The sequence below is a fragment of the Charadrius vociferus genome, unplaced genomic scaffold, assembly GCF_000708025.1.
Source record: "Charadrius vociferus isolate BGI_N301 unplaced genomic scaffold, ASM70802v2 scaffold1285, whole genome shotgun sequence".
Classification (NCBI taxonomy): Eukaryota; Metazoa; Chordata; class Aves; order Charadriiformes; family Charadriidae; genus Charadrius; species Charadrius vociferus.
The window spans coordinates 47445-54747 of record NW_009648435.1 but is presented as its reverse complement, the minus strand read 5'-3'; positions in this window follow the sequence as shown (position 1 = coordinate 54747).

Genomic DNA, 7303 nt, shown 5'->3' with positions numbered 1-7303 from the left:
CTTTATGTGTCTGTCTGACTTTTGTAAAACCGTCAGACTGGGTGCTTTGCTTTCTTCTTTGCCTCCTGGTCTGTGAATCTCGACTTGGCAGAACAGGTCCAGGTGCCACAGCTTCTGTTGAACCTCTGGGAAGTTCACAATTTTCCTATCCTGGCTGTAGCTGCTTTCGTCAGCCTTGAGTCCCTTTACAAAATCAGTAGCAGAAGCTGCAGCTCAGCTGAAAGAGTACAAATGTTTGTTATTTTAGATAGAGGCCTGCCCAGCCAGTGAGGACAGGGCTTGCCTGAATTTGAAGCCCGTTTGCAATAAGGTGTCTGATTATAAATACGACAAAGTAACTGACTTCAGTAGGAAACATCCAGTTCCTGCTTATAGGGCATTGTTGATTACAGCGAGCTGCTTGCTTACCCCGAAAAGCCTTCAGCCCATTCTTGAGGTTACAAAACCTTGAAGCGAGGCAAACTTTTGCTACCTTGATAGAGAAAAATACCCTTCTGAAAATGAATAAAAAGAGGCAGGGCTAGGATTTTCCGTCCTTCCCAATGGAAGAGCAGAGAAAATGTGGCCTTCAATTCTGAACTATCAGTGTCCTCCTGGTACAGGTGTTGTCAAGACGGAGCCTCTAACATCTGCGATTGTCTGTTGGGCTCCTTGGGATGTTCCTGTAATGGCCTCATGTGAAATGCTGATGAGCAGAGCCCCTTCTGGACAAGAACTTAGCAGGTACCGTGGGGAAAAAAAAGCTTAAGAAACTGATCTTGGGTCTTCTTTGTGTTCCTGACTGTAGGTAGGTCTCCACTGAAATGGTAATTTCAGCCACTGCCCCGGTCTTGCCCTGTTTGAACTCTCCAAAAAGCTGTGGAATAGGGTGACTGACTGCCAACCGTCATGCTAAAACCTTCAACCAGTGCTCATCGTGACTCATTTCCAGCAAGCCTTGGAGAGGAGGGCAAACGTGCTTGGTTTGCCTTATCCCAACCCAAAGCTTTTTCAAGGGAGGTTGTCCAAGTTCTGTGGTTAACACCCCTCTGGGAGGCACTGACCTCCAGAGGAGCCCAGGAGAAGGCGGCCACTCTGGCTGCCTTTCCAGGGGTATCTTGGAAGTAATTTTTGCCCTTTGTTTTTGTTGTGTGCACCTCTCCTCGCTATGTCAGGAAAAACTGACAATTCCTGTTTCTGGGATGAAGACTTGCTTGTGTGCCTCTCAAGGCTGGACAACAGCCTGATCTCTTCATGCAGCTTAGGAAAATATTTCCTGTTCCAACTGAGTCGGAAATTTTTTTTTTTTTTTTCATCATGTCATGTCAAGGAGCCTACAGAATAGACTCAAGATACTTCTTGGGTTTAATTTGTTTATTTCTTCTTTCTGCAAACTCCTTCCAGCTTTTAACAGGGTTGGTTTATCTCATCTGGAGCATTAAATCAGGTGAAATTCATAAGGAAGCTCAAAGCAAATGCCATGTCTAGCAGCATGAGGTTGGTATTCTTCGCCAACTCCACGCTGGGCTTGTCTAAGGGGGTCACCGTTGGCAGCAAAGTGCCCACACCTGTGTTTGGAGACATCTTGGCTACTGGCAGGAATAGATTTGCAGGTGCTTCTGAGAGGAGTGGGAGAGACCACTGAATTGTGCTGAGCATCCTCTGGACAGGATCGAGGTGAACTTTGGTTTGGCACAGAATGATTCGATCTCGCCGATTCAAACTGTACTTGGCCTCTGTGATTCTCCTTGAAGCCAAACTGCTCTTGAAACCCAACCTGCCACACCATTTCCACAGCCCAGAGGGGTCTGGGGAACCAAGGAACGGGGGAGCATGGTTAAGAGAGCGTACGCAGCGCTTATAAAAAGCTCACAGACCTTCAAGTTCAGAAAGAGCCACTGCCGAAGGTGACCTGCAAACCCTGGACTGGAGAGACTGAGCCCTCTAAGCATGACGGGATAAAGCGACACGATTGGGATGAAAGTGGCCGTGGGCTCTTCAGCTGCGATCGGTGTCAGAGATGGAGTTAGCAGGAGGACCTCGCCGAGCCAGAATCGCTTTGCCTGGGACCACATGGGGCAGCGCCATGGCCGGCTGACTTGGCAGCAAGTTACTTGCCCGTAATTGCCCTGCTGACGCTTTCGCAATTCAGTTCTCGTGCAAGAAAGGGAGGCATGCAGCCGCTCATGGTGCTTGGGAAGTGCTAAAATTAGCTTTTTATTATTATTATTACTATTATGGACTGGGGCCGGAGTGTGTGTGAGGGGAAGACCAGTGATTCTGGGGAAAAGATTCACCCTGACGCTTCACGCTGAATGGCGTGGGGCTTTCTGTGGGAGATGATTGACCAGATCATGTGTGCAGCAACGTGGGGCGCTCAGATTGCCGTGACGTAGGAGAGGGCACAAGATGAAGTTGCAACACATCTTCTTCCAGCAGAGTGAAAAACGCTTCCTCTGTAAGTGAAAAAAAACAAGAGAGGAAGGAAAAATTGGATTCTTCTCAGCAGTCTGTTGTCCTACATGTTTCGCCTTTGCTGTCTGCTTTTTAGAGACTGATTTGTCTCGTTTAAGAATAAAGCAGGGGATTTACGCGCTGGTGCAAACTCTGATTTTCCTTTCAGAGGAACTATTGTTATTCCAATAATCTGGTCCTCTCAGCTTATGTTTTCTAGAAAAATGGAATTGGCTGATGTAACCCAGCCGCACCCCTTCATCTTTTTCCATGTGGCACTCAAGGGCTCCGACTGCATTTTCTATTTCTTCCGACAGACCATGGCACGCTGTACTTAGAGCAGGTTTTATATTCTCGACAGTCCCGTGCTCGTTGATTTGAAAGCAGGAAAACCCGCTTTGAAACACATTGGCAAATGCTACTTGCGTGCGTTACCCTCGGTAGAGCAAGTTGGGTTCTAAACCAAAAGGTACCACTCGAGTTTCTTTTTTTCCCCTATATCAGAGCAAAACTGTGTCAGGGCTATAAGATATAACTGCACTTACGCTTGGTCTCCTGTGGCTGTTGCAGGCAGGGAAGCCCACATCCCAAGCAGCCGATGACCCTCGGGTCCTCGTGATGAACGCACGAGGAATGTGAACCTTCTCCAAACTCTTCTTTGAGAACGTTCTTCCTTTTGCCTGCGCAGCCCATGAACAATTCTCCTCCATGCCTGTGCTGCCTGCAACTCCTCTGCCAGAAGAACTGCCCAATTTTTGCCAACTTTTGTCCTACAGCTTCCCTGCCTCCTGTTCTCAGGCACGGAGGCCAAGTTCTCCCAGTCCCATTCCTGTCTTGGAACCATCAGACCTTCTCTTTGGGGACAGAATGGTTCCCCATTGCATGTCAACTGCCAGCCGTGGGTACCCCAGACAGGACTTTGAAATGTTGTTGTCTGATGACTTGCAACGATTAAGATATCCAGAAATAACCTTTCTCTGTCAATGTAATCACTGGTCTGTGAGACATAGTTGTAATGAGGTATGCTCAACACCTGGAGGAAAAGCTGGGCCATCTGCAAGGAGGTAAAGGGCAGGAGATAGCTGAGACATGAGAATATGTATTTCGAAACTTTTATTAAAATATGAGTGTACTCGTCCTGTGGGTAAAAATGAGAAGAGGTGAGCCTGGACTGTTCAGTATCCACGCACAAAGCTCTTGCACAATGAGGGAAATCAGGTGAAATGTGATGGAAGAAGCCCTTGGTGGAGAATGTGGACTCATGGTGATGGAAGGTTAGCATTTGGAGTGGGCTGCGGAGGAGAGAGGAAGATGTTCTCCCCACGTGGTCATTGCAGGTCATTCCAGGAGAAACAGTGTTTGCTACTCGGGCAACGGTCAAGGCTTTTTGGGCAGAGGGGGTAGAAGCCTTAAAATCTGAAGTTGTATGTCTTCTGGCAGACTCGTGGTTTCTGCCAGTGAAAGGGGGCACAATCCAACAGACGGATCAGCCGCAGCGCCGGCAGAGGCTGCCTCATTCAGACAAGACAGTCATCCTTCCTTTCCAGCAGCGGTTGTGTGGGAGAGGGAAGGATCATGACTGACGCAGTGGGTGGAGGAGGAAGATGTGGAGCACATGCTGGGACACCATAAATAGTCACCCATGAGTGCTGCCTCCAGGACAGGGCTCATCTGAGGGGTGGACGCTGCTGGCTCCACGTGGCATCGCTCCCAGGTAAGCCGGGAAGGTGGGAGGACGGGTTCCCTGGGGTTTGCTTGGATCCCCTCGCTTTTGGCTGTGGAGACGTGCTGGCAGGAAGGGAGTCTTGTCTTTCTAGTGTCCTAACGGAGACTGGTTCAGCTGCACTTTTGCTTCGCCCCCCCCTTACAGAGGGGTTTGTCTGTCTGTGTTGGCTGAGGTAGAAGAAAGCGGCTAACATGAACTTGCTTCTTGCTCAAGGGGAGCAGTGGGGGGACACTAAGCTGTGGAGAGTTTCCTGGGGGAAGGAGACCTCCTGCCATCCCCAGGGAGAGGGCAGCAGTGGAGCGGAAGGAGAGTTCTTTGGAGAGGTTAAGGGTGAAACTTGCAGAAGATCACAAAAATCTCTGGCTTGGTGACAGCAGACCACGCTGTGAGCTCCAGAGGAGCGAGAGCTGTACTGGAAAGTCCTCCAAAGTGGGGAGGTGGGACTTGGCACTCATGGCTCTGGGGGGACAACCACGCGCAATCCCTGAGCTGTGGGTGGGATGGCAGTGAGGGCGAGAGGCCCTGAATTCCTTATACCCAAGGCAGGGAGGATAGAAAGCAGAGGGGAGGAGAAGCTCCAGGATGGGTGGAGCTGGTGGTCTACCTTGGGCTTCTTGGCTTGTGTCCTCCCCATGCAAGCAGGGTTTTGCAGCCCTGTTCCTCCAGGTTCAGCCCTCCCTGGCCCCCAGCAGCCCGAGAGGGCTGGCGTGGCTGGTCTCCAGCAGGTCGCAGGGACTATCCAGCCTTGGGGCAGATCTCTGGGTGGTAGACTTAAACAGTTGCTTAACCCTAAACAAGATCTGAAAAACATTCAGCAGGCATAGCAATAGAAACATGCTGGTTTGAGCATCCCAAGGATATTCAAAGTTCTCAAGAGGTGTCATATCTGGCCCAAAGGAGAAAAGGGAGGCAAAAGAGCTGGGGAAAGTATCTCCCCCTGTTTCTCCCATAGATTGGGTGATATTATTAATAACTTCTGAAAGATGATAACCAAGGTATGGACAAGACAGCAATAGTGCATAGACACCCCAACAAAGCCACTTCAATAGTGATGTTATCATATCATAAGCTGAAATTGCAAATGACAGCAAAATTATAGCCCTGATCCCTCTCCCCGAGATAACAAACAGCATCACGGGGAGTAGATAGAGCATGTAAGAATTTGCAAAGCACAGCCACGCAAACAAACGAAGTAACATTGTAACCAGCATCTATCCAACCAATATGGGAAATGGATACAAGAAATTTGTTATTGCAACCCTTTGTGCCCCACGTTGGGCACCAAAAAGGACTGTCGTGGTTTGGCCTCAGCCAGCAACAAAGAACCACGCAGCCGCTCGCACAACTCCCACAGTCGTGGGAAAAGAAAATGACAGGGCCAAACTCGTGGGTTAAAAGAGTGCAATTTAACAGAACAGCAAAAGGAAAAGACAAAAACGCGATTACAGTACCGCCGCGAAGCGCACCGACCGGACCCGCACCGCCGCAGCCCACCCCCGAGTGGCGACTCCTCTCCTTGCCCCGGCTAGCTCTTCTTATAGCTCGGGCATGGGTCACGTGGTATGGAATACCTGCCCCCTGCCGGCTCCTGGGGAGATTAACCCCATCCCTGCCGGAACCAGGACATCTTCCCACGGAAACAACCACGCGGCGCCTGGGCGCTTCCGCTTCTGCAAAGCCAGAGCAGAGCGAGCCCGAAATTCGATTCGGGGAGCTTGTGCAAAACGGGTTGCAAGGCACTGGGAAAAGGGGAAAATGCATAAAAACACCCTGAAAAAAAGAAGGAACCTGGGAAGCCGGGACAAGAGCAAACCAAGCTGGTTTTCAGCAGTCCCAGAGCAACCATTGGATGTCCCCCACCTCTTCCTCCAGAAGAAGAAAAGCTAATTTTTGGTGAGGTATCACCTGGAGATGGGCAGGCACTTTCTAGGTGAACTGATAATAAAATACCAGCAGAGCTGGCTGGTTTGCCCAAGGATGGGTGATAACCTTTTCTTAATTAACTTTTTAATTGGTTTCAGCATATCCAGACCTATGGTAGGACTAGTGTGCCATGGGGATGGATTTGCTGTTGGATTTGATGGGAGACTCGTGCTTCCACAAGTTCTCGTCCGAGGGTTTCGCCCCTTCCCTGGCTCCCTCCTGCTCCTTGTGAGCACTCAAAGTCATAGAATCATAGAATTGTATGGGTTGGAAGGGACCTTAAAGATCACGGATTTCCACCCCCCCTGCCCTGGGCAGGGACACCTCCCACCAGCCCAGGTTGCTCCAAGCCCCGTCCAACCTGGCCTTGAACACCTCCAGGGATGGGGCAGCCACAGCTTCTCGGGGCAACCTGCCCCAGGGGCTCACCACCCGCACAGGGAAAAATTTCTTCCTGATATCTCATCTAAGTCTCCTCTCTTCCAGTTTAAAACCGTTCTCCCATGTCCTATGGCTCCACTCCCAGATCAGGAGTCCCTCCCCAGCTCTTCTGGAGCCGCTTTAGGCACTGGAAGGGGCTCTAAGGTCTCCCCGGAGCCTTCTCTTCTCCAGGCTGAACCCCCCCAACTCTCCCAGCCTGTCCTCCCAGCAGAGGGGCTCCAGCCCTCCCAGCATCTCCGGGGCCTCCTCTGGCCCCGCTCCAACAGGTCCATGTCTTTCCTGTGTTGGGGGCTCCAGAGCTGGATGCTGTTCTCCAGGTGGGGTCTCCCCAGAGCACAGCAGAGGGGCAGAATCCCCTCCCTTGACCTGTTTACCACACTTCTGATGCAGCCCAGGGTGTGGGTGGCTTTCTGGGCTGTGATCGCACATTGCTGGCTCATGTTGAGCTTCTTGTCAATCAGCACCCCCAGGTCCTTCTCCTCAGGGCTGCTCTCCAGCCATTAAAGTCAAACCGAGCTGTGGCGGTTGGTCTCCTTCCTGCAGTAATGTCTCGGAGGCGCTGACGCTGTGGGTTGTGCAGGTTTCAAGGCTCACTGCGGGACTTGCCGTTGTCTTAAACTCCTTTGCCCACTTGGCAAAGAAATATTAGCGAGTCTGAAGTTGGGCTTCTCCTTGTATGATAAAACAGCTCAACCTCAAGGAAACTGTTCAGTGGCAGTAGATTGATATTAATATTGAATTTATTTTTAATATTTAATTAATTAGAATGTGTGTTTGGGG